This window comes from Epinephelus lanceolatus, chromosome 20, assembly GCF_041903045.1.
Source record: "Epinephelus lanceolatus isolate andai-2023 chromosome 20, ASM4190304v1, whole genome shotgun sequence".
NCBI lineage: Eukaryota > Metazoa > Chordata > Actinopteri > Perciformes > Serranidae > Epinephelus > Epinephelus lanceolatus.
The window spans coordinates 14,314,812-14,342,487 of record NC_135753.1 but is presented as its reverse complement, the minus strand read 5'-3'; the positions used below and the strand labels follow the sequence as shown (position 1 = coordinate 14,342,487).

At 39.7% G+C, this 27,676-nt stretch overlaps 1 protein-coding gene across 5 annotated transcripts in view; it reads left to right on the top strand.

The window, feature by feature from the left end:
- ralylb (RALY RNA binding protein like b) overlaps nucleotides 1-27,676 on the top strand; it is a 150,582-nt gene that overhangs the window by 13,058 nt on the left and 109,848 nt on the right. Inside the window, exon 1 of one of the 5 annotated variants that reach the window (XM_078162964.1) lies at nucleotides 982-1,002. The exons of the other annotated variants lie outside the window; for them this stretch is intronic. The gene's annotated coding sequence lies outside the window, so the exon portion shown is untranslated. Of the gene's footprint in view, nucleotides 1-981; nucleotides 1,003-27,676 lie in introns of those variants that run through there. 5 annotated transcript variants of the gene reach the window in all.

Here is a 27,676-nt window from a genome sequence, read left to right as displayed (position 1 = left end):
AGGTCCTGGGGAAAAGGTAATTATTGCCTGGACTTTCATCTGTGGCAAACAATTTTAAGTGAAGGAAATGCAAATATTTGGACAGCAGGGTAGTTTCGGGAAGATGTTAGGGTGGACGGTAAGCATTCAAAATGCAGGACCCTGATACTGGAGAGTGGGGAAAGAGAAATGTTTGTTACTTTTAAACCCTATATTGTTGTATATGTAGTTGTTTATAAATGTGCAGTAATTTTTAGGAGACAAGGACGGTTAAATATGTCGCTAGATTCAGCAGCCGGTTAATTTAGCTTAGCACAAAGACTGGAAAAAGTGGGAAACAGCTAGTCTGGCTCTGTCCAAAGGTCACAAAATCCTTCTATCAGCACCTCTACAGCTCAATGTAACATTATATTTAATTGTGTCATTCATAGGGGTAGAGGAAAAAACGATTTTTAGATGCACCGAGATTCTGTCTTGAACGATGCGAGCATCGATGTGGAAAACAATATTATTTTTTATATTTATTTTTCAAATTACCGTAACTCCTCGAGCATTCACGCTATCGACGTAATTCCAACGGATTCTGAAAGCTGAGGAGCGGAGCTATATACGGTACATTACGGTAGTGACGTCATTACTTGTGGAAGAGGGGAGGGAAGTGAGCACAGCAGGAGGAGAGTGACAGCTGACGAGGAGAGTGCAAGTTGAAGTGATTTAGCGGTGTTTTAGGGGAATTTTAGTGAAGTTTGGGTGGCGTTTTCTTTGTAAATAATATTTAGTGTTGTAAATAATAGTATTTGTGGTTTTTTGAGAGCGTTTGAGTTTTTTATGCCGTGTTTTGAGTGTTTTTTGCCGTGTTTTCGTCGTTTTCACCATAGTTCGTAGTTTTGTAAGTTATGGTTTTGTAAATACTGGAGGAAAAATGTCGAGGAGGTCGACAAGGGACAGGAGAGTCCCATTGAGATTTGTGGATGAGGAGGATGGACCGGAGGAGACTGGTGGAGTGTAGTCATCTCAACCACAGTAAGTAATACAGTTTGTATGCACTGGATATGTATTCCCAGCTTTATTACAATAATGTTTTTCAATATCTAGTGTAAATTTTCTTATTGGCTCATTTTAGAACCGAGAATCGTTTTATAATCGAAATCATTGCCCTCAGAATCGGAATTGAATCGAATCGTGAGGTGCCTAGAGATTCCCACCCCCATAGTTAACCTTAAATATCAACACAACACTTTTTGGTTTAATGGAGGTTATGTGCAGGACCATTTCTTGGTCGGTGCAGTGACTTTATGCTAAGTGGAGCTAACCAGCTGCTGTTTTAGCCTTATGTTGTGTTCACACCAGGCACAAATTAAACAAATAGTGGGAGAGCATTACATGTAAAGTCAACGTAATGACACGATTAGACCCGAATTCCTGCCAAGCGGCGCGATGAATGAGATGTGAAATATGGGAATTAAGCAGCAGAAATTTAGAAAGGAGCGTCATATGCTTATTCACTAGGGTTGAAAAATCTTAATCTCAGTGACCAATTCACACCACGATAGCCAATTAGCATTGAGATGATGGGACCTATGACACCAGAGTTATTCCCATTTATGAAAGTCAACACAAAATATTCTAGCGTTCAAATTTCAAATTTGCATTGCTTTTGGTGTGAAGACAGCATTACATTTAACTGTCTAGACATGAGAGTGGTGGCAATTTTCTCATCTAACTGCAAGACAGCAAGAGTGTGTTGAAAAATGTTGAGCTATTCCTTTTAGAGCATATAGTTCCCAGTGGAAGAGAAGAGGCTTACTGCACTTACTCCTAATCAGGGGTGGAGCAGGGGGGTGTGGCCTCTGTGGCTCCAGTCCCAGATGTTTTCTCAAAAGCCCTGAATCTGTGCTATTCACTGAAGAAATCTAATCTAATTGTTAGTAAATGTTATTCTGTTGTCCTAACATTTAACTCAGATTATCGAAGACCACATTTACCAGGCATTAGAGCAGCCCAGATTATTATGGGATGGATTTAAACCTGGCTGATCTGTCAGCTAACATTGATTCTGTGAACTCTACTCCAGTAGCCTATATTATAACAAAAATACTACAGGTTTCAAGATGAGTAATGCTGTTTACACCAAATTCTTACACTACATATGTTATTAAAAATAGTAACATCAGACATTGGTTGCCTCTTTCCAGGTGGCAGGAGTGAAAATGAGTCATCCTCAACATTTGTTTTGTTATAGTTTCAGAACAATGAAAACAGATGGAGAATAGTTATGTACAAAATAGGATGTAGACTCTACAGGATGATTTTTTTTTTATTATTTCTTGGCACCTATCATGTCTTTCCCAATGGATGTACAGATTTTAAGGCATTTTATATTATCTCAAACGGCTTTAAAAAATAGTGCATATAGCTGTCATAAATAGGAGGGAAAAAACAAACAAGCCCTTTTGACCCCCCTATGTTTGGGCTGAGCCTGAATGCTTCCAATGCCTGGCTCTGCCCCTGCTCCTAATTTTGAATAACTTCATTCAAGTTAAGACAATCACCTGTCAAACAAGTGAGCTGCATTACAAAAGACTTCAGCTGGAACCCCTACCACTTCAGCTTTTTAGGGTACTTTGTCCCGAGTCTTTGACACAACAGCGGCCCAAAGTTGTGACCCGATAACTGAAATTGAAGAAAGATATGTTGTTTATATTATTTCATTTTTTTTTTGAGCCATGGGAAACTAACTGCACGGAAAATCCATTTCTCTCACTTCCTGACGAGTCAGTGGATGACAGTGAATATATTTGTCAGGGGGAGATGTAAAGTCGTTGCGAGCCACAGGAGCTCGACATCTCTGTGATGCAGGTAGAGACGCAGTATCTGTATGCGGTGGATGAATTATAGGACACCTGTTTGGGTCTCTTCTTATTTTGCTATACTCTAAAAGACACCTGTCAGTGACATCATCAGGGAGTACAAACATAATTAAGTAATCAAGCAGACACATTACATATGTAAATGACATTAATTGCAGACATGGGTTTGAAATATTCATTCAAATTAGTCACATCATTTAGGCAGGGATCTCTTCCCAGCGAGTGTAATCATTGAACTAATTAGGTCAGTCAATGCAAGTTGAAACAATGTGAAAAGCAATTTCAGTTTCCAATTAATTCTTGACTAAGAGAATGAAAGTGATATAGGATGCAAATATATGAAGCAACAGTAAAAAAAAACAGCAACACATGAGCAGATTGATAGACACTGAAAGACTAAGAGAAATTTCACTTTACCTTCAACCTGTGCAGTCATTATTTTTCAGGATTTATGGGTCAGAATGTGTGTTTTCTGCCAAGGTGACAGTCTGTATGGATTTTGGAAGCATCTCATTGACAGTGCTGCAGTGTCAGATGAAAGCCAAACACTCTCTCACATTTCTGATAAAAAACAAACCACTTAGGAGAATTCATAACCTCCTGGAGGGTGCATAACTTGTTCAGAAACACACAAAACAAATAGACCTGACGTACTCAGTTAACACTTTATGATACTGGGGCACAGTTTGATATTATGATAACAGGTTTTGCCAGTGACATAGTGACTACTAAGGTAAAAAATAAATAAATAAGGATTTATCAGGAAAGCTGAATTCATAACTTGTTTTAAGACCTTGAAAATGTCAATTTAAACAAAAGTCATCACCAATGGGATTTCAAAATAAAAACATGATAAATATTCTTCATTATCACTTCACATACAGATGGTGGTCACGATATTGGATTTTTTTTATTGCCAATTTCCTATATGCCGATATTTTCTAACTCATTTTGACCAGTTGCCAATAAATGCAACTACTTTTTTTCCACCTAACTGCAGCGAAAATCAAGTTTCTTCTGTACTAGAATTAAAATATTACTATGCCTACTCTTATTGTGATGGCCCACTGGCAGATGCAGACATAGAATACAATGTTTTCCAAAATCTACACATTCGCTGCCAAAATAGGAACACTACTCAAACTACATGTAAAACATGCCACATTTTCTATTATGTAACATTTAAAAAACAAGAGATTGAAATTCATTCTTCTTTACAATCCTGACAATACTCACAACCAGGGCAAATCTGACCTATTTCCACCAACTGAAGTTGCATAATTAAAGCATCCTCTTATCAGCCTGTCATATTGGCAGAAAAGTTCATCTATTTTGTTTCCAAAACCTTTACCTGCCTGTAACAATGGCGTCCCAATATTATCATGCGTTCCCAAGTATTTACAAAGGATGTAAACAAGTATGAAAAATGATTCATATGTGAATCAGCAGCATCGAAATAATGTCATATTTGTTTGCTATGACTGAGCGGACATCACACTACTCCCTCTCATAGTTACACTGCAGTCACATTCAAACATACAGACTTCAGGTTCTCTGTTGTCCATAAATCTGTTTAAAGATCATAGAAGTGAAGGTGCTTCTTATAAGGAGCCCTTCATGAGAAAGCAGATAGGCCAAAATGTAAATACATAGACAATAGGCTAAGAACAAGGTGACATGCATAGCTCAAGTTCACCCTCAATAACTTTTCTTCAGTTTCCACCAACAATGTTATTTTTACCTCATGATTCAATACTGAAACCCAGCAAGTTGTGTGATTTGACAGCACTGGGCAGAAACTGATGAGCTGAAGTTAGGGACCGTCTCAAAATTGCCAAGAGATGCTTTTCAGATTTGTGTCAACAGCTTTTCCTTTTTATTTTCTATCCCTTTATTGAACAGTGCAAGTAAAGATGTCACAGGAAATGAGTGTGTCACATTCATGCCAATAAAGCATATTTTGGATTTTAATAGCAGGCTATTTAGAACTTGATGCAAGAAAGGTCCCAGTCCGACTCAAACCAGGAACATTGCATGTCATGGTCAGTGCAAGGGGTCAAGGGGCAGTCCCTTCAGACAACTTTCCTGTATTAGATCCCACAGGTCAACTTTACATTACTATGGACCTCCTTCCGTAATTAAACTAAACCTCCAGTTTAAGAGAAAAATCATGTAATTGTGACCACCTGTTATATTTCCACTATTTATTTCTGTCTGCACCATAAAGACTTACACATCTTTTCTTAGATTCAGACTTATCTTTTAGAATTAAGATACCAATCTGTTTCATTACTGATTAATTTATGTACATCATGGTTAAAATGTTATGTTATTTTGTATATTTTGTTTGCAGATAAACATGCATATGCATATAAGGAGTGAAAATGGCAGTATAAAACAGTTTAACAAAGAAAATGACATTACTTCTAACAACTTCCCATGTAGCCTCCACACACTTATGGAGCCTGGTCTAACCCTGAAGTTGTCAAAATCTGGCATTGGGCAGTGACTTGCGGCGTCAGAAACCAACAAAAAAGGCGCCCAGTTGCCGTTTTAGTTTAACGGCGCCCGGCAGCATCAGGGGAAATGTGGCAGGACAAGGACGAAAGTTAAGGTGGCATCAGTCCGAGTGGGGTGGATGGGAGGGGTGGTGGATGGGTCCAACAAACGACTTTCATCCGATAGACCGATGTTTGCGTCCCTTAAGATTCTAAAGCCAAACCCTGTTCTTTTTTTCCTAAAACTAACCACGTGTGTGTTGGTTATTGAAGGAAAAACAAAGTCAAGTTGCATTGTTGTACCAATGTAGTGGATTTATTTTGAAAGAGATGTACGTAAACGTTAAATTTCCTGTGAAAACAGAAGTGTATCTTGAAAGAAGGCAATGCATGTAACAGGCAGAACTTGACACAGTGTCCCAGAATGTCAACAACCAACATACCCAGGGTACTTTTCACATTGTATCTGATACGGAAAGTCCATGACCAAAACGTCAATATATGACAAGGTCGGAGTGAGAATGTGTTGACTTACGGTAATACATCAGAATACCAATAAGCCCTCCAACTGATACAACCACATTTGATGTTTGGTCCTATCCTCTAACTGTACCCTTACAAGTGTTTCCTAAATTAGCTCTGCTACCAGTTAGGTTTTGAAAAAGAATCATGGTTGGGCACCGTCATGTTAAGTGCTTAAAGTAACGTGACATGATGAGAAAGTATGTGACATGACGTTTTGTACAAACATACCTTAAAATGCCTCAACTTGATATTTGTTTCACACGGGACACAAGCAGTTGTCTCCTTGGTGAAAGTCCACCCAAACCTCCTCCCTACATGGAATTTGTTGCTCTTTATACTACGTCAACTGACTTCCTTCTTTGCCCACGTCATAATAGGTGTGGCCACTAGAGGTCCCTGTCTACACAAAATGTAAATAAGGGTCTTAGTAAGCTGCTTGCACAAATGACCTTTAGTGTCTTTTTTGGGGGAAGGACAGTCTTCTAAATACAGATATTTTTTGTGACAGATTGTTGAATTCTAGGAAGATGTTGTCCGTCTTTCTTTTTCTACATTACCCAAAGCAGATTTACAATAGTACACCAGTGCCCTGATGAGACATGAAGAGACATGCCCTCAGTGCTTTCCTGCCCTTTGCTCCTTCACCCTCTCCCACACATTACCTCCATTCTCACTTTCCAGCCTCCCACTGCGCTGCCCATCTCACCATCCTCAGAGATCCCACCAGAAGCCTCCAGAAAGACAGATGCTTTGTCCATTCATTCAGTAATTACATTTCACTGCCAGGTCTTTGCCGGCTGATTATTTAGCTGTCTGTCTCTTTCTCTTTATCTGTTGGCAAGCCACTTCTTCCGTGTTAGCTGTGATTCGGGCACATTCACAGATAAGACTCACATCCAGTAACATCATCCTGACTGCGTGAGACAATGAAAAGAGTTGAAAGGGATTGACCTGCCAGATTTAGGTTTATTTTAGCTCCCATTCATGGAGGGAAAAAAACAAAAAAAACAATAATCGCTTTATCACAGCTGACAAAGCCTAAAGTATTTAACAGCATTGGGCATAATGAATTTATTAAAGCGATACAATATGGGAAGAATCTAAATAGTAACATATGGAGGATGCTTGTTGTTGAGCTGAAGCAATTAATCAATTTACGTAGCCTATACAATCACAACACGGCATGTTGACTGCGAAAACATAAAGTTACTTCTCAGAAAAATGGGAACAAATGCCTTCAGGCTTTATTTCTTTCCTTTCTTGTTATTTTCCTCACCTTTTTGTGTCTAAATCGCCAGCTGTTATTGCAGATGCAGTCATTTAACTCTGTCTAATTCTATGCAAGCACACAAGAAACTCTCAAAAGTCTCTTCTGTCGCATCTAAGCAGACTTTCCTGTCTTTTCTGTGGAGACTCTGGTCTCGCCTCCCTTTTGATTCAGACACACAGATTTGCCAACAATCTTCATGTGCGATAGTGAGTTTGCAGTGGCACAAAGAAAAGTGGTGAGGTGCGACAGGAGGTGTTGAAGTGACTTGAGATTCTATTAAAGCAAGGTGGAGCGACAGTTAGTTAATGGCGAGGAGGAGAACTTGTAGGTGACGCTGCTGTGATTCACAAGGACACATGGTCTCATTAGCAGGAGTCTCTTTTGACTCTTATGCGTATTGTAATGTTAAACATCCAACTTCACAAGCAATAAATAACAAACAGCTGCACAATATCAGACAGCTAGTGCATGAACCTGTCTTACTGCTGATAATAAGAAGCATTATGGGCTCCAGGTTAGGCCTGGAAACTCCACATACATAAAGAAAAAAGGAAATAAGAAAGAAAATCTAAATATATTTACAGTCAGGCTTAATGTGTTGCCATAGTTTTATTGCTGCCCTCACGTCTCTTCTGCTACGATTGGTGGCGCCTAATATGTTCTGGCTCGCACGTGTCCCTGGTCCAGCCACTTGGAGTAAAGTGCACGAGTGGGTGGAAGTGGAGAAGGTCACTTTAATAATATTTGTACTGACTACAGCCTGTTGGAGCAGTAGGAAAAAAAAAAATAAAAAAGCTTCAAACCCAACGACACTGACTGAGTTGTTTTAATCAATTTCAATTCAGAGGCACTATGGGAAGTCTGCATGCTGGCAGCTGATGGAAGGCTGTTGCTTGTGCTTTGGATAAGGAGCAGAAAGTGTGACCATGAGGTCTGCGTTGGTGCGGGCTGCAGTACAGCACAATACAGCACAATGTGGACGGACAAATACTATGTAAGATTTAAATAGGCACAACAACAGTTAATGGTAGCAGTAATTACAAAGCAATATTATATGCACACAAATCTCAAACAGGATAAAACTAAAAAGGTCAAGTGCATAGATTAAAAATTACAGTCTACATATGACTCACCAGCTATCCTCCTAGCATCTATTGTTGATATCTGGGACAGCGTCAGTTTACACTTGTTACATGTTTTGTTTCTTTTCAACATACACTTCCATTTCACAGAAAATGTACAGTTTCTGCTCATTAGAGACCAGCAGTCTTTTTCAAAATAAATATACAGTGTTGGTTAAACTCCTCATATTAACGGTTATTTCCTTGTGCAACAAAAGTGGAAAAAAGGTTGCGAAAAAAAAATCATGGTTTGGCTCAACATTCACACAGGAAGTGAACAACAGGCTCCTGGGTGAAAGTCCAGGGTTTGTTGGCCTCATCCACCTTCACTTCCACTCAGCCTGTAGGGACTTTTAGCTCCTTATATAACGTTAACTGCAGTGTTACAAACTGCTGCCGGCCGGCGTATTTCATAACTCGCAATAACTTGCCTTTGATGACTTGGGCTGGTGGCTGCTGCGTCAACAACTGCCACCTCCTGGTGCATATTAAACCAACGTGAAACGTGCCTTTATACATCAGAATCTAATGCCGAGATCACTGACAAAGCGGCTGTATTTGATGAGTTCAGAGTGAGAATGGGATGGTTATTCTTCCTAGTAGGGCTGCACAATATATTGTTTTTTATTGTCATCACAATGCCTACTTGCATCATGAACACATTGCAGAAGACTGCAATATTGCAAAATTACGATTTTTTCGTGTTAGTTGAAAAAGAGCATTAGTAGAAAACTGCACTAACAAATAGGGCGAGTTATCGCATAGGTTTGTTGTCACCCTCATTGAATCTCACTCCTTCAGAGAGTGCTGTTAAAAATGTTGGTGCTGAAATATTCAAAATTGAGGTCAGAGGTAATTTACAGGGTCATTTCTGGAGTAAGACACTTGACAAAGAGGTGAGAGGACTTTCAGTGTTTTTCATGTTAAAATATAAATTACCAGCTCTTCTGTGTTTCTCTTTTAGATTTTCACACAATGGGTTTATAATAAAACAATTACTATAATTGAAAACTATGAGGGGGAACTACAGTGTAAGGTTTTTTTTGTCTTATCTCGGCTGCAACATTTGGTTGTTAGCAAGAAATCACAGTTTAGGATGCTTGTTGCATTCTCTGTGGGGTTGGTTGTCACATGTATTGTTCTTTATATTGTTAAATAAGGATCAATAATGTACTTATAGGTCTGATTTGTCTTGTTTATGTCCTTGTGATACATTAGCTGGTCATGTTTTTGCATTTCAGTGAAGAAATTCAATGAAACTCAACCTTGTAAATAACATGGGGACCACCAACCCCATTGCATTTGACAACCAACTGCCCGATGGGAATGAATGTCTCAAGTGCACAAGACGCATTTAACAGTTCATATCTGTTGAACACAATACACTTTTGGGAGAGTAAGGTCACTCCATTCTTACCTGACATTTAAGGCCTCAGTTACACTTTGAAAGGGACTCTGTTAAGGATACAGTTTTTGAGGGGTTCAGATTAAAGTAAAAAGTGTGATAATCGACCCCATTCTCTCTCTTATTTTTGTATTTTATCAGCATACTAAAAGCAGCAGAATGACAAAACTGAGTTCACTTTATTAATATTTGTTTATCACATTCAACATTAATGGATATCATATATTTTCCTCATATTGTGCAGCCCTAGCTGAGAGTCTGATGAGAAGATCAATACCATACTCATGTCTGAACATTACATTTGAAGCAACTGGTATCAGAAGGTTAGCTTAGCACAAAGACTGGAACCAGGGGGAAACAGCTAAACTGTCTCTGTCTTCCTTTTTGTTACTTTTGGATAGGCTTGCTGTTTCCCCTTGTTTCCAGTTTTTGTGCTAACTGACTGTTCCTTTAACTCTGCAGAGGATGATGATGATAAGGGAGTTTTAAAGCACAGCTTACTGTATATTAGTTCCAAAAATAAATAATAATCTCCTGACATGTTTGGAAAACAAGTTTCTTGCTGTGGGAAGCAGTGAAGTGAAACAACAGTAATGCAAATGAGACAGTAGGGGGGAAAGGTTGGGAAAGGAATTCTTTTCTGATTTTCTTTTGTGACCAATTCCATTATGATGCGGTCATAAACATGAGCTGAAAAGCCTTCAAACGAAGGGGGTTTTAAGGCTGGAGAGCACTGTGAAGGAATAATTCAGATCAACTGGAGGGTCATTACTGTTTCTGAGTGGTGAGTGGAAACTAAATAGACAGTCATTTTACCCAGGGCAGTGTTATATGGCCAAGAGCAGGCCCAAAATTATGCCAGAGAGGTTGCTGGGATTGGTGTTGACTTCCAAATATCAGCCCCAAACACTGAAATAAAATAGATCTGTTTTATTTGGACTTCATCCCATGGTATGTTTTCTTTCTTTTCCCTAAATATGTTATTTACTGTTATTTATTAGTGTAATTATTTGACCACCACATAACCTTAGAATAAAAAGGGGTATTGTATATTAATATTCTGGGTTGTGTATAATATAATTTGGTTGTTGTGTTTTATGTCCTGTAGACAAGTAGTTTTTCTCCAGAGAAGCCAGGGCTGGCCAATTAAACTGTAGGATTCTGATGAGATTTAAGTCCGTCCCAGTGCAGCCTGTTCACAATATGTTTCTCCTGTTAATAATGTACTCATCCCGCTCTGGCCTCTTTTAAATTATGTGCCTACTGTGCAAGGATTGTACCAGCAGTCACCAACACTACTAAAATGATTTCGGCACCATAGCCAAGATTTAAAAAAAACTGAGGTTCAAATCGAGTACTCCGGTAGTACAATTACATGCACTGTGTACTTATGAAGTGTACAGATTTTGATAGGGTAGTCTTTTCTCAAATACGGCTGTTGCACACTTTGCAGAAATAATGAGTGCAAGATGTGACAGCTTTTCTTCTTCTTCTGTTCTTCTTCGTGTCATGTTTCTATATCTGTGAACATCCATGGCTGATACTGACTGGCTCTATTACCAGCTGATCTACAGAGTCAATGATAGCTTCCGCATTTGAACTTGTCAAGCATCTGACCCCAAAATCTAAAACTAATAACCTCTATAGAGAAAAAGACAACTGAACGTGCATGAACACTTTATAGAACTACGCCCATGGATTGTATAGCTTATGCCACAACACATTACGTCAATGCACGATGATCAAATGCGTTGCCGATAGCTAGCTAGAAAGTTAACATTAGCATTCCCCTAATTGTTTGTGGGACCAATTTATTAAATAGTTAACCAGATAAACTGATGGCTTCTATTCAGCAACAGTGTACTGGTAGTGAAAAACACATAGACCCATGTATAACTTAACTTAATCTTTGTGGTCCCACCCCTTCTGTTGCATATGCAGCATGGTGACCACTGAGGGTGAGATGTGTCCAAGTGTGTCCAAACAATCCACACAACTTTTTGCCCATGCACCCTGCGGGAACTCATATACCACTTTTCCACCAAATTAGTTCTGGTTCTTGAACAGGTTTCATTCAGGATTCTTGGAAATTTGGGGCCATGTAGTGAACCAGTCTGCGCTTCCACCAGTTGTGAGTGGAACCATTAGGCTCGTTCAAGATGAACTGCGCCTTGCCTGAAAGGTGGACGACATCAGGCGGTTGCAGCAGAGGGCAGTCACAAAAAGCTCTGACAGTTTCCAGTAGCCTTCAGTCTGTACAGGAAGTCACAGAAACACTAACATCCTGTTAGATCTGTTGTCGATTTATTAAAATGTATCAGACTCGAGTGATTAATCAATTCTGCGGCGGCCTGGCTCATCTCGAGCAAGCCTATTGTAATCTGGGATGTGCTATCAATGAAAGAGTAGTACAAAAATCGTGGATTACACTGATTACCTGCAAACTTTTGTTGTGTCTCAAAAATCAAGCATGAACCAACTATTGATAAGACCACGGCAAGTTGTTTGACGATTTCTCACTTCTCCATTGTTGCCTTCACCATCCTCTTTTTACAACCTGTAGATTAAGATGCTCCCCCCGATGTTGTCACAGTTCACACTTTAGCTCAAGGGAAACCTGCTATATTATAACTCCTGCCAAGAACAAACTTTCCGGTTCTTTATTCATTTATTTTTGGTTGACATGCTCTCAAGAGTCCAAAATTAGGTGCCAGAACCAGAACAGCACCGGTTCCATGTTGGTGGAAAAGGGGTACTACTGCACTGTATTTTGTTATTCTCACTGTGAACACACTTATGCACTCAAAATAGCAAAAGTATAATAATTCAAACTGGCAAGTACAGAAGTGTCCATTTTGAAACACAACAACTGAGTCTATCAATGCTAAAATCCCTTTACAGAACACCAACTGTGTCTAAAAATTACATAGCTACCGCTGACCTCGATGTCCTCAATACAGCCCTGCACACACCCACTTGTGCTTACATTTGGTTCCCCCACATGAAATGGATTATTTGATTAGACTGTGAGTCAGCTTGCTGCACAAATGTGCATATATTAGGATAAAGTGTGGGACATTGTGTAGCTTGTACGCTACACAGGGTAGGGTGCTAATTCTGCTCCATTGTTCTATTATAGCCAGTCCACAAACGGATCCAGGTGGACTGCAGCAGCACACAACTAGAAACTGTATGTCAGGGTTAATATTATGATATAAATGTCCCATAACGTGAGGATAATGGTGAATATAGTCTTAAATGTCTTGCTTAAAGCAAAGCCATGGCGGTGAGGTGACACTTTCTTTCTATTGTCTTTTAAAAGTATTGCATTTTGTAACAGGATGTACTTACCAGTAAGATTTTAAATATGTCTTTACTGCAGGTGAGGACATTAAAGGTTCCAGTTACAATATGTTATTTGGAATTATGTCTACCATATCGTACGCTGGCCCATAGTGGGGAAAAAACCTCTGAGTACATCCCTTCAATCTATAACCTGAGCTTCAGACCATGTTTGTGCTACAAATAAAGTTGTACTCTGCTATGACTTTCACTCACTGTTAACACATATACAGGCTCACTGTATATGTAGAGATGCATATTTTACAGTTGTGATCAGAGATGGCAATTCTGCATCCACATTTGTAACTAAATTCCCCCAACAAACCATCTCAGCAGTAAAAATGCAAAACATTTTCAAGCAGTGCTGAATCATGCTGTCTCAGATGGGAAATCAGCACATTAAAAGCAACAGAAATACTCCATGTAAACTCTCAAGATGCTTTTCCGTGGCCTTGTTGTGCTTTCAAGTCTCTTCTCCCACTTTGGATCTCTGCCAGTGTCATAGTAATGTGTCAGGATGTGTCATCTCATTCAGGCTACACTTTTTTTTCAGAGGGATCTGTTAAGGGCTCCCTGTTTGTGCAGGACAGGCGGAGAGTGTTTATTTTTAGACAGCCCCGGCGCTGATTGTATTTTGAGTGATTTAATAAGTGTCGAGAAATGTGGAGAAACTTTGCCGGGTTTGAGACATCAGCTCGGAAAGGTCAGCAGAAATTAGCGGAGTAGGAGTGAAACTTAACCTTTCCCTGGGTTGACTGACAGAAAGACAGAAGTGGCTTGATTGCAGCCATTGTGTACTCGTGTGTTTGATGATAATTACACATCCTGTTGTTAGCCCAGCTCCATAAATATTTCATGAGCTCCTATCATGGATTTAGAAAGACTAGAACATTTTAACTGTCCTATAGCAGAAAACGACTGTAATATATCAGCTCGGGGGGGTGCTGCTGCTGTGTTTTACAGTACTAATGACTTCTTCTGGGGCCTACATTTCTGCCCTGACTCTTGCACATCTTGAAACTTCTGTAGCTGCTGCATGTTCTCAGTTGCACATGGAGCCTGTTAAAAGTTACGTTTTAGTTCAGCACTCTTTATAAGAACTTCTTCAAATGATTGCTAATGCGAATCAGATCTCCAGATATGAATGTCAGTTGTTGAAGGAATAGTTTGACAGTTTAGGAAATACGCATATTCACTTTCTTGGCAAGAGTCAGATTTGACGATCTAAAGTATTCTTGTGTCTGTGCATTAACTGTTGAGCAAAAGCTGTGAGGTGTCTTAGCATAATGACTGGAAGCAGAGGAAAACAGTCTGACTCAATCCAACTAAAAATATACGCCTACCAGCACCTCTAAAGATCACTAACCCATTCATTGCCATTCTCTACCTGTCCACCAGATGTCCTCACACTTTTTTGCCTGCTCCTGTCACCTGACTCCCTCATCGGCCTCCACACCTGTCCCCACTTTCCCTCATCAGCCCTGCAATCACCCAACCTTCCCTGCCCACTCACTCACCTGCTTCTCATTTCCCCTAATCAGCCCAGTAGCACATATACTGGTTCATTTCCACTGGTACTCTTTAAAGTTTCTCTGTGTCTCATGCGTCTGCTTGCGACCCTCTGTCAACTGGAATCTGTTACCTGAGACCTTTATGTCACCTGCCTGTTTTTGAACCTTAATCTTGTCCAAAAAAAAAAAAAAATCCCTGAACTTCACCAGTCTCCCTACTTTGTCTGCCTTTGGGTCCTCTCCCTGTTTTTACAGGGACCACTCACTGTTATAATAAGACTCTAGGAAGTCACAAGTAATAATTACAGCATGTAACTTTCCATAAAACTGCAACACGTTTTAAAACAAATGAGTAAGAACATTTTAATTATACCTTTTCCTGACAAAATTAGTGCTTATATGTGGTTTTTTTTTTAAGCGCTTGAAAACTCACTAAAATAGGTGCTAGACTCATTTCCCATTGCCAGTAGATGAGTAAGCCTTTCTGTTATTTTCTGGTGTGTCACATTCGATGTAACAAACACGTCAGAAAACATGGTTAGTAAACAGTACAAAGCAGCATGGAGGTATGTGAAAACTGGTTAGTTATTTTTTTATATCTTCTACTTATTCAGAGTCCCTTTCAAACTTAGTTGTGATTAATTTGGAATGATTTTGAATACTGCTTGGTCGGAGAAAGACAAAAGTTGTGACCAAGGTCGGAGCTGGAGCCGATAAATACCCAACTTCTGCAGAGTCAGTTGTCCCAGGAATGAATGGCAACTGTAACCTCTCCCACTTAAGACTAAAGCCAGATGTTAGTGGGTTTTGTCCAGTGGGAAAGAGGCTTCAGTGTTGCTGGTAGAGATATCTTTGGGGTTCGGACAGATCCCGGCTAGCTGTTTCCCCCTGTAGTCTCTAGGGAGTGGTGAGAATCCTCTCAGGTAGCTCTCAGTGAGAAAGTGAATCAACATAATTTGCAAAATGTCACACTATTCTTTTAAAACTAAACAATTTAATTCAAGGAAATTTCTGTAACACCACAAAGAAAGCTCTGAGTCCAAGGGCACTTTCTCGCATGTTAAAATCTCAATCAGCCTTGAAGGAAGTTTAAATTTTGGAATTGACACTGAATAACAATCAGTAAAACAATAAAAGTGTTAATATGAAACAAGAAACAGAAAGTGAGACAGTTCAGAACACTTTGATCTCAGCCTTTTAAAACAAGCCTGGGCCACATGATTAGATGCAAGTTTTTCTATCAAGTCTTGAAAAATCAAAACTACACAAAAATCCATATTGCAACCACTGAAAACCCATAGAAAATGAAGAGGACATTATGCTTCCCTCAGTGGCAACATTACATGTATCTTCATTTCCATAGCATTATCATGTGCTCCCGCATCATGTGTTGCTGTGACATCCCCACATTTAAACACAGGACAATTGCAGTACTTACTGAAACACTCAACTGCAGTCTAGTATCTGCAGCATCAGTCTCTGCCTGCTCTCTGTTGTTCAAAGAGAATTCTTTACACCAGCAACAAGAGGTTTGTGCCTACTATATACACTGCATAGTAAACATGACCCAGCGGCACAAACCATAACACTTCAGCACTCATATTGATTACCAGCAGAGGGATAAAGAATGGAGCATCTGGAGACACAGTTGGGTTTTGATGAACATACCCCCTTTGGACACTCGCTGGCAAATTCAGCTCAACATTAAGATTCACTCCTTTACTGAAACACTGTACAGCACAATAGTGTCATCTTTTAAAAACATCCCGAGGAAGCGTTTGCTTTATTCGTCCATTTTGAATTAAAACCATTAATACTACATATAAAATCAATAAATAAAATCAGTTTCACTGTAACAACATTATTTCTTGCTAAAGAATAAACCTGGGCAAGAGCCAATTTAACATAGACACATGTAGGGTTATAGAGTAGGGAAGACTCTTTTGGGGCATAGCCTTATATATGCTTGATGTATAATCACAAGTATTAGCTTTTAGCCATTATTTTTTTCTATCCATGCCACTTCTTTGAAATGGCAGTAAAGTACTGTAGTTTAATGTTTACCAAATGGAGAAAAGCAAGTAACTGTATGCCTCCCAACATAGGATCAAATCCAATAATATTCCATGACTAGAACTGGGCCAGTCTCAGAACTGTTTTTCTACCTAATCACTAGTAAAATGTTGACATTGTATATTTCTGCAAACCATGGATATGTTATGTTTGTGTGTTATTATGTAGAAAATACATTGAAACTTTGTTTCATTACTGATGGTTACCATGTGGGTGAGTTCAGGAGCAAAAAACAGTTGATTATGGTTGGGAAAAATCATGTTTGGGCCGGAGAAGAGGTCAATGTCTCGGTAAAAAACAATCACTGCTCTTGGCCCTCTCTCTTTTGAGAAAAAAAAAAAAAAAGTTACCTTTTGCTAAAAAAAAATTGTTTGGCGATTGAAAAGCTGCTGGAAACACAGCGATGACTCTGAAAAATGGGGACCGCCTGTTGTTCTGATGGTCCAAAATTCCGAAGCCCTGACAGTCCAAGAATTTCCCATTGGACCAAAAGCCCCTTTTCCAAGCTCATTGCTCTGAAGTCTTGTTTCTCCCAAAATATACACTCCCTTGGCGTGCCCAGTAGTTCACCTGATAGAGCAGGTGCCCCATGTATTAGGGCTATTTCCTTGCTGCAGTGGCTGCAGGTTCAATTTAAGCTTGAAACCCTTTTCTGCAGGTCATCCCCTCTCTAAAACATACTCCCTGGTGTTAGGCAACCCAAAAGCCAGAAAAATGTTCGCATGTTACATTTGTCACCAGTGCTGTCATAAATGTGAGGGTGGATTTAGGCACAAAGGCTACTTGATTATGGTTAGGAAAAGATCATGTTTTGGCCTAAAACACCCACATTTGGTGGCATAAAAGTAGCTGTAAAAGCAGTGACAGGATGGTAAAAACACTGTGACTGGTGGCTCAAATGCCACTGAGAAATATCATGAAGGGTTGCCAGGAACACTGAATATTGGTGGCTGCTGAGAAATGCTGTGAGGGATAGGTAAAACATAGTGATCAGTGGCTCAAATGCTGTGAAGGGTCAGTAAGAGCACCTAGGATCGGTGGCTCAAACACCGCTGGGAAAGTCAAACTTACTGTAGGGAGTGTGTCTTTTCTGAGAAATGGGACTTTGGAGCAACGGGCGTTTGTTTTTTGGGATAATGAGCTGTGGGAGCAATGGGCCTTTAGTCCAATGGGACATTTATCGGACTAATGGGGCTTCAGAATTTTGGGCCATTGGAGCAAAGGTACGGCATGGCACCCAAAAACTACTGGTTTTGTTGTTTGTTGGTCTGGAACACTGGTTTGCAGTGGTCTGCAGCTTGGTCGGCATCTTCCGTAAGTGTCAAGCTGTCCACCTTTCCTTCCACCTCATGATGACAAAGTCGGCTCATATATTACATTAATTTAGAAAGATGATCTGATACATATGAAACATATAAATATAATGTATTTGTGGTTTGCAACAAGATACAATGAAACATTTTCTTCTGGCAACTGGGCTTGTTTTTACTTGAAGACTCAAACAAGCAATAATTTTACACACATGTAACTGACCATATTAATTTAGTATCAGGGTTGGTGAATGAAACTACACATAGTCTGGGAATTTGTTTATTGTACTTCCATGATATGGCTTAAATATGCCTGTTCCTGGTTTTAATGTACGCAAAACATGATATGAACATGGAACATAGAGTAACCTGTTTCTTCATCTGCCTGTATTGATTATCATGCACTCAGACATGACTATCATGTCTGCATAGAGAGTTTTTGCCACATTTGAAGATAAACACAGTTTGGTTTGGATCTGCTGGAAAGACGAAGAAGAATCTTGACACTGAGGTGTTTAGAAAGCCCACACACAGCGATACCTCAGAGACTCTCACCATCCTGTTTGGGTGTAATCCAAACCTTCCATTATGAGATACCATTAACGGCATAAGCGAAAACCAAGAACAGAAGCACAGACAACAAGAGCTGGAAGCAGTTAATGACTTGGGTCACGAACAGGGTCAACAGAAAGAAAAATAGACCCAAAATACATCTGAATATCAGACAAAAACAAAATTGCATTTTCCCTTATTCCTATCCCTAATTGGCTGGACTTTTCACAAAAAGTATAAGGTAAGTAAGGAAAGTGAGGTGGTTTTCAAATGAAGACAATAAGGGCTGCATATCTTAACAACACAAAGCAACACTGTCTATACTGTGGATATTTGCACAGCCATTTCACTGCAGAAGGAGTTGAATGTATCAGCTCCAGACTCAGTGGAGCCATTTAAAGGATAACAAACACACTTTCAAGGATTACAGTGAAAACATTTTCAGAAAAAACGAACTGCTAAAGAGACCATATACTGTATTGCATGTCAGGCTGGAGGCTGAATGGGTGCTGCAACAATAGTCTGCTTCTTACAACTCTGTTACAACTCTAACAACTGCCATAAAATCAATACCTTGGCATTTTTCCCACTCGTCCACTTTCTTAGTCGGAGGAATTTGGGACACGACCTGGAAACGTGACATCGCATGCAGAAGGTGACAAATGTAAGCAGGTGTCCTCCACCATGTCCTCATCCAGCTGCAGTCATGGGTTATTAATACATACGTTTTCCCACCTGATGTCAGATGGAGCCAAGAAAATGCAGTTGTGTTTGTTCTGATGTTTTACTACCTGGATGACTGAAATGACTCTGCATGAACTTATTGGACTATAAGCCTCTCCTGCAGTGATGAATAACAAGCCACTTTACTGGAATCACTGTAAATTATTCTTTTAAAAAAGTAACCTACTGTAAAACCCATGTATCTGAGAGTCTTGAAGATGTCTGTGAGGAGATATCCACTTGTTTGAGTATGAACACAATACATGTCCTTCACCAGCATCTTTGGTTCAGTTTGCATGCAAAGGAAACTCTCCACATCTTTGTATAAAACTGAAACATTTTTCAGAAGATTATGGTACAGCAATGGACACAAAAAGAAAGACTTAAAGAAAATGTTAGATGCAATTTTTCACTTCCAGTTGGAGAAATATTCAAAAACTGTATGTGTAGTTTTAGTCATGCTAGCATCTAAGTGATGGCAATGTCAGCCTGTAAAGTGTAATTGTGAATCACTGGTGATCCCCTGACTTTCCCTCTAGCGCCACCAGTGGGTCATAGTTTTAATTTGTCCAGTATTTTGGATTATGAAACATTACCCGCAAAACTTACTAAATTCCCATCAGCCTCAGCTGTACTTGTGTATTTAGTTCTAATTAGAAAATGTTAGCAGCACCAGCAAAAAGATAGTAAACATCACAGAGCTACAAGCATGGCTGTAGTATGTGTTCAAACAGCAAGTGAAGCAGACTTTTGCCTTCTTGTCACATGTGCTAGTACCACCTTTGTGCAGTCTGTGTTTATTTACACCAAACAGCCAATGTACCAACCGTACAGATGTTAGCTGTAAGCTAGATAGCAACAGATGGACCACCTGTATGCGTGTGGGAGTGTTTTCCATGTGTGTCTTTGTTCAGCTTTCCATTGACTTTGTGTGCAGTTGCATGCCTCTAAAATTTGCCTCGCCTTCTGTTGGAACACGTTGTTAGTCTTGTTCTTAAAATTGGGATGGGCAACTCATTAGAAATGTATGCTCTGCAGCCAAACATTGTTCAAACCCATAGGACGGGCATAAGTCTGGACCTATGGTATAGACTATATATAAAAATGGACGACGCATCTCAACTTACCCCCATAGTACAAAAGGGAAGCCAAACTATCCTTAATAAAGCTGCTGTCATCTTGCTCTGGTCATTCGGAGCCAGAGTCTGCACAGTAGTGATCTCCGCGGTATCGAGTTTCCCACCTATACACCCTTTCGTCCAATCATGAGCAGCGCCACTGAATACCAGCCCACCAATTGGCTCACACAGTTGTCAATCTTAATGTAAAACACCTGTTTTATAGCATTTAATGACAAATTAAAACCAAAAAATGAACACTTAAACATTGGACAGCGTGATAAAAACGAATGTATTTGATGTGTACTTTGAGTTTTTGGTTTGGCCCATGTCCCATTCACTAACATGGAGGGGGTGGGCTTTATGATTGGTACTACAGCCAGCCACCAGGAGGCGAACAGGATGTTTTGGCGTCACTTTCTGGGAGCTGTCATGTCCTCCATCTTTATATACAGTCTTTGGCTCAAAGGGGATCATGTTTTCAGTCTTGTGTGTGTTCATGGATCGGTCCGGCTGTCTTATCTGCCCACAGCTACTCTCACATATTACTGGACCTATCAGCCTAATATTATGTCTGCACATTTATGACTGTATGCTCATGGTTGTGGTGATTCCCAGTTTTTCAAAACCTATTTTATTGAATATTTAATACTAGGGATGGGCAAACGATCAAAATTATTCATTATTATTATTCATTATTCGATCATCAAAAAAATTAACGATCAATTATCGATTAATTGATAAGTGGGTATTTCAAAAGAGAGAAAACAAAAGAGTGCAGTGCAGACTGTCGCCGCAAGAGAGTGCAGCTGCCCCAGTTTTGAGCTTCAACCCCCCAGGCCAAAGAGGAAGAATGGTGCACATGCGCAGTTCACCCCTGGGTGTTTACAACCGTTGCCAGCCAGAGTTACAGGCTTCAGTTTTCAGCAAAACCTCCGTCTTTCAATGGCGTAGTGTTTTCAGAGGCCTCAAGGGAAGCCGCCGAGGCTTTGGAGAGCGATGAGAGCCTCCGTCTATTTCTGATTTTTTGCCTGGCATAGGTCCGACGGGGGTCTCGTAGGCCTGTCGAGCCACCGTGCTCGCCGGGCGGAAGGTCTCGTTGGCACGGCAACTCGCCGGTGGGGGGTCTCGTTGGCACGGCGGCTCGCCGGACCTATGCCAGGCATTGTAGGGGAAATACTGCGACTATCGATCAAAATTATTTGTGATCGATCAAAAGCCTTAACAATCAATAATCGATAATCGAAAATTGATGCCCATCCCTATTTAATACCAACATTGCTGACTCTGCTACTCTTAACCTTTGTGATTATCCAACCTTAAGTGATTATCCAAACCAAAAAAAGGCATTTCCAGCAATCAGCTAGATTTAAAACTAGCCTCGCAGGTCACATTCTTGCCTCTGTCATGTATAAAATCATGCACAAAGTGTCTTTAACGTTACCACTTGATGGAATGGTGCAGCCATTAAAAAAAGATTGAGTCATGGGATTAAATACTTTACTCAGTGTAAACATCATGTGTCTCCAGTAAAGGGCTGGAACATGCAGATAGCCAGAATATGTATGATACTGTCAGACAGTGTGGATTGTGGAATAAGATTATTTAAGAGGAAACAATTAAACCACTTCATCAGTGTTACAATGACATGCAAAATGAGCACATCATTGTGAACATTGAAGCTATTTATTTTGACTGTATTAAGTATCATCACTGGTAAATGGTGTTTCAGTATTGTCCTGTTTGGGCACCATGTCAGGTTTTCTTCAGTTTGAGAAAAATCACACAGGCATACAAATTTCTAAACCAAAGTGGGCAAACTAAAGTATTAATGGAAAAAGAAAACATTTTCTGTTACGTTATTCATGTTGTTCCGAGAGTGACATTCAATTTCAGTTTTCATCATATTCTCTTTCATCTCCCGTCTATTACATCCAAATACACTTTCATCAATAAGCTCCCGGGTGAGTCATTAGGAGGAGGAGAAAGTCATTACATGTCTTTTGCATACTGAATAATGGAGCTGGTGCTGGTCGTATTTGTCATTAAAACGTTCATAACCAAGATGCACCATTACCAAATGGATTCAGCAGGATACTTCAGATTCACTTTACTCATTGCTGTGTTACATTCTCCTGTTTCCTAAATGAAACTGAGACATTTAAATTGATTGAAATGATGTTATTAGCGGTGGGGTTTGTAGGCTGCTATGCAAAAATTGCCAAATGTGCTCATACCTTTTCTTTTTTTTTTATTCTATTTTATCATTTTTTTTAACTGTTCATATCTTCCAGGATGTAATGAATACCTGAAGTGATAGTGATGTCAAAAAGACACATATTACCAACAATACACACTTGTTTTTGTAGCTTCCCTTGCTTGTTTTGGACAATCTTAGTAAGTGGATTCAAGTTTTAACTGCATTTCCCCAAGAACCAATCATGCTCTCTCCATTTCTCTTGTTGTCCTAACAAAAAGTTGCCACTATCTCTGGTAAGCAGGAATAACATTTCCTCATAATCGCTGTTGACAGAGTCAGATTTGTTGTATTCATGTGGCATACATCAGAATTTGACAAAGTGCAGTCTGCACTTCTCTCCTCTTTTTTTCTTAGCACTCATTAGACAGCATCATATTTTTGTCACAGGAGAGGAAAAATCTCTCAGCCTCAGTTTGTGTGTGCTGTCACTGCCTTTTGAAATAACCACCGTGCTGCTATCGTGAGTGATAGACTTGAGAATGTATGTCATGTAGCCAAGGACTTCTGATGACTAACTTGGAAGACAGACAACAACCAAAACACTTCCAAAGCCAGTGAGCAAGGGGAAATATGCTGCAGTTCTTTAATATTATTCAGTGCTTATAGTATTTTTTCTTTTTCTGCTCAGCCAGGTTGTTTGATAGTATATAATTCTGATTTTATGGAATTAACATTAACCTAAACATCATCCCATATTCGTGGCATATTTTTAATACATTTAGTGTTTCTTGTAAACTGAGAAATTCCTTGGTTTTTGACTTGATCTGGCTATTTTGTCTTTGTCGTTAGATGATAAATTTATGATCTACATACAGACAAAAGGGGTGCCCCACCAGTGCTGCATAAAAACAACTGTCAACTCTGATTACAGTACAGAGAGCAAATGAAAATGCTCTGTATACAACCTTGTTTTACAACTACAGTCTCTGATACCTCTGAGTGATGCATATTTCCTGAAACATCATGGCTTTAAAATCATGTTTACAAGCAATATTCGTACGGTTAGGAAAAGTTATGAGGTAGCAAGCTGATAGAATAATGTTATGTGTTTTTTAGCTGTTAGAGAGGGCCCTGAGTTTCCAGTAACAAGATTATATGGTTAAAAAATCATAACTATATGTAGTGTCATTGTCCAGAGCAAACCATGCATCTCCAGATTTTGGATTTTTAAACTTAAGGATAAGGTGTTCCTTTGTGGGTTGAGACAATGGGATTGCAATTTAAAGGGGGCATACTTTGCTCATTTTCAGGTTCCTACTTGCACTTTAGATTTGAGCACCTGTATTCACCCTGTGTCAGAGAAGCTCTGTTTTAGCACCTGTCTTTTCAAGCACTGCTCTGATTGGTCAGCATTTCACAGTCTTCATATCGTAGCACCTCTGCACCTCATCGTAGTTGGGGTTGCATGACTCTAAAAGAGAATAGCATCACTTTCTACCTTGAAAAATCACCAATCAAAGCTATAAAGCCATATTGAGCCATTAATATTGAGCCATTAATTTGTGCATAACCCACATATTTTGGAAGGCTGCGATTGTTGAAGAAAGACTCGACAATTCACAGCCTCGCAGGTTATTTATTGAAGACACAACATATAGCTTCAAATACCGCAACAATGAGACAGCCTCGTAGAGCAGTTCACTGAACATTCTTATACTCCTCCTCAGATAAACATCATACCTAACTTTCCGTGTGTGTGTGTGTGTGTGTGTGTGATTTTGTGCCGTTTCCAGAACTTGCGCTTATCTCCATCTTAACACTTGGGAGTTTTACCACAACTTGTTCTGCCAACGACATCTATTTCCCCATCACAATGTTTGACCATCACAATATTTGCCAGCTCTTAGACTTCTTTCCAGAACGAGATCATTCAAGGTTACTCAGTCTGAGTAAACATGTTTTGCTTCTAACTTGACCTTAAGAGTCCAGTGTGCTGACAGGAGAAAGAAGGAAGCGGCCCTGAGCAGTCTAGTTAGGAGGCAGGTTAGGGTGATGGATAGGTCACAAAACAAAGGACTTTTCCCAACAAGACGTTTCTTTTCCCTAAACTTAGCCATAATAACTTTATTTTCCTAAACCTAAACTACATAACTACTTACATTTATTACATAGCTTTATGTTGAGTATGTAAGGTAATCCGTGGGACAATAACCATTGTGATATCATATGAACAGTTGTATGAGGATACAACCAGAAATGTTCCAGCAGGTAAATGATCCGAAATTGGACAGAAATTAACATTAGCAACCAAGTTTACATGTTTCCCTGATGTTAGCACGTAGCTACATGTAGCAGTGTATGTAATGGAAACACTTGCAGTTGTGTGCCTGATGCAGAACACCATACAAGGAAATCTGTCATGATCTGACGTCATCTTGTAGCCAGATATTCAGAAAGGTGTGAAGCCTGAGGTTTTTGCTCACAGGGCTTACTTCTACACACAGTTACCCCAATTGCTTTAAACACTGGCCACATTTAACATAAACATTCAACACTGTAATATTATTTATGTATGCCAGAAAATAAGGGGCAGCAAAATAGGTCACTCTTAAGCCAAATAATCCATTAAACAATTCACAAAGCTGAAAAAAGGGTGTTTTTTTCTTACAGCTCATGTAAAGCTGACATTGTATAGATACATGTTTTTCACAGCAGAACAACAATAAGCTTTTAAAGCAACATTCTTGCCAGTAAACACGTTCTTTTAATAACAGTACTTTTCACTGGAGACCACATTGTGTGTGTTAGCGGAGGCACTGTGCTGTATGTTGATTACACGCTATAAGAGGCGGACCAAAATCGCTGCAGTCAGATGGAGCTGCTGGTGGAGCTATAATGTGGAGGCTGAAGGAGGGGTGCAGTGCAGTAGGTATCAGCAGTGATTTAGTGTAAGAAGAAGGAGAGGTGATAGAGAGAAAAACATCAGGCATGTCTATGCAGTGCGTCCGAGCTCCTCAGAGAGATGTGAGGCAGTAAACACTAAGCCGCCTGCAGCTCTGTCATACATATTATTGGGTTTGCTATGAAGGGAACCCAGGCTTAATCCTCTTCAACTCTGCAAGGCAGAGCGGGGAATCAGCACGCAGTGATTATCACATGACAGTGTTTATAGTTTTTTATTAAAGTAAATCCATAACTTTGCGACCAGGCAAATAACAGCACGTGATAAGGGGGAATTTAAGGTGATTCATTTTGCGGTGATTACAGTATTGTGTCAAAAAAAAAAAGAGAATCCACAAGGGAGGCTTATTATTGTGTAATACTTGCTATTACTTCACCAGCACCAACAAATTAACAGGATTCACTCTTCCATGAAAAAGCTGTTTATCTATGTATTTTCAAACTCCCTGGGGTTGATGTGGCGAAGCAAAAAAAACCAAAAAAACGCCCCGTCTGTCATCTATTTCCTCACTATTCTTTGATCATTTTGTGACCTCTCTGCACTCCTCCTCCGCCCTCCTCCACCGCGGCAGTTTATTCACATGACGATTCATCCGGCACTCTATCAGCATTAATAATGCAATCTGACAGATATTGTATAAGGCTGAGGATGAGGTGTCACTCACAGCAACAAACAAGTGAGGAAATGGATGATGTGATAAGGCTTGAGAGGGAGACAGAGTGAGCAGGATCAAAGGTTTCGCAGTTCACTTCACCTTAAGTTATTTTAGTATTTGACAGATATAGAGCCCCCTAATCCTTGTGGATAAGATTTCACGTGTCACCGTTTTTCACCAGATTCTTATTATTTACAGATATTTTGGGGAATTTATTCATAATGTTGGACATGGAGATGGATTTTATTTTGGGAATGAGAAATAGTTGTCACGCCGACGGATGACAGTCGTCTGAAAAATAGCCCCGTTGGTTTTTTTCTATTTTAAAGGTGGCGCGTCACCCTTAAAGCTACATTCCCCTCATAAGGACTTGTGCCATTTGACTGTTTGAGTTCATGCAAAGCTGTTCTGTCCTTGTGTGTTCTGGCTTTAAGGCTTAAATGTCATCCACTATGGTGCTAAAAGGATATGAAGGGTTTTAGTCAGGGGTGTAGCACCTAATTCTGGGCCCTATGAGCAGTCTCTGTGGGTCCCCTGTAGTTCCTCTCTTGATTCATGTCCCTCTCATGCACCTTTTGATTATATGTATTTATTTATTTCACAAAGTCAGTTTTCTTTCCCTTTTCTGTCTTTTTTTTTTTTTCTTTGGGAAAGACATAGCGCTCCAGCAGCATAAGCAGTCACGCCCTTGACTCTAGCTGCATTAGGGGTGGACTAAACCATCACTATGAGTAGCGACATTACAAATTTAACTGCATTTCTCAGTAGTGGTAACGTCACTACTTTCTGAGTAGTCAGAGTAGCGCGGTAGCGTCCACAAAAGTTAACGGCAAAAGCTCTGAAATGCAGCTGCCTTTTTTTTCTGCAGAGGTCTGAATTAAAGTAAAGCTAATAAAACTGAGGATAAGAAATGTGACTGACGCCAGCGCCACACAGAGACGTGGATTAGGGAAGCACCTCCACATGACATCACGTACTAATCCTTTATTTTAGCTATTGTAGCTATTTAGTGGATTTGCAGTGGACACTGGAGAAGTACACTCAAAAAAGGCCAAGGAAAGAGCTAGAGAGACAGAGAACAGTATTAAGAAGGAAGAGAGGGGAGAGACAGTGACATACTGATGTCAGATGTTATTGGCAGGACATGTTCATGTTCTAATGTCCCCCCAAAAAGGAAAGTTTTCATTTAGGTCTGTTATTTTTATTGTTTATATGACTGTCTTTTATTTGTTGTGATTTTATTGACTGTAAAATATATTTTGGAACTGTGTTTTTGAATTACTCACATAGCCAGATAGCCCACTGAAAGAGGCCAAGACAGAATATGCATTAAGCAGGAAGAGGAGAGAGAAAGAATGAGCGCAATAGGCCGACTGATGTTATGATCATGTTAATGGAGGTCATGTTCAATGTCACAAAAAGTCTTCCAAAAAAAAAAAGGAAAGAAAAATAAGAAGAAAGTTTTAAGTCTGGTATTTTATAATTAACAGTTCAACTGAACATTTTTTATGTGGCTGATAGTTCTTCTCAACACTGAGGTAATGCTGATTTGACAAAAAGTA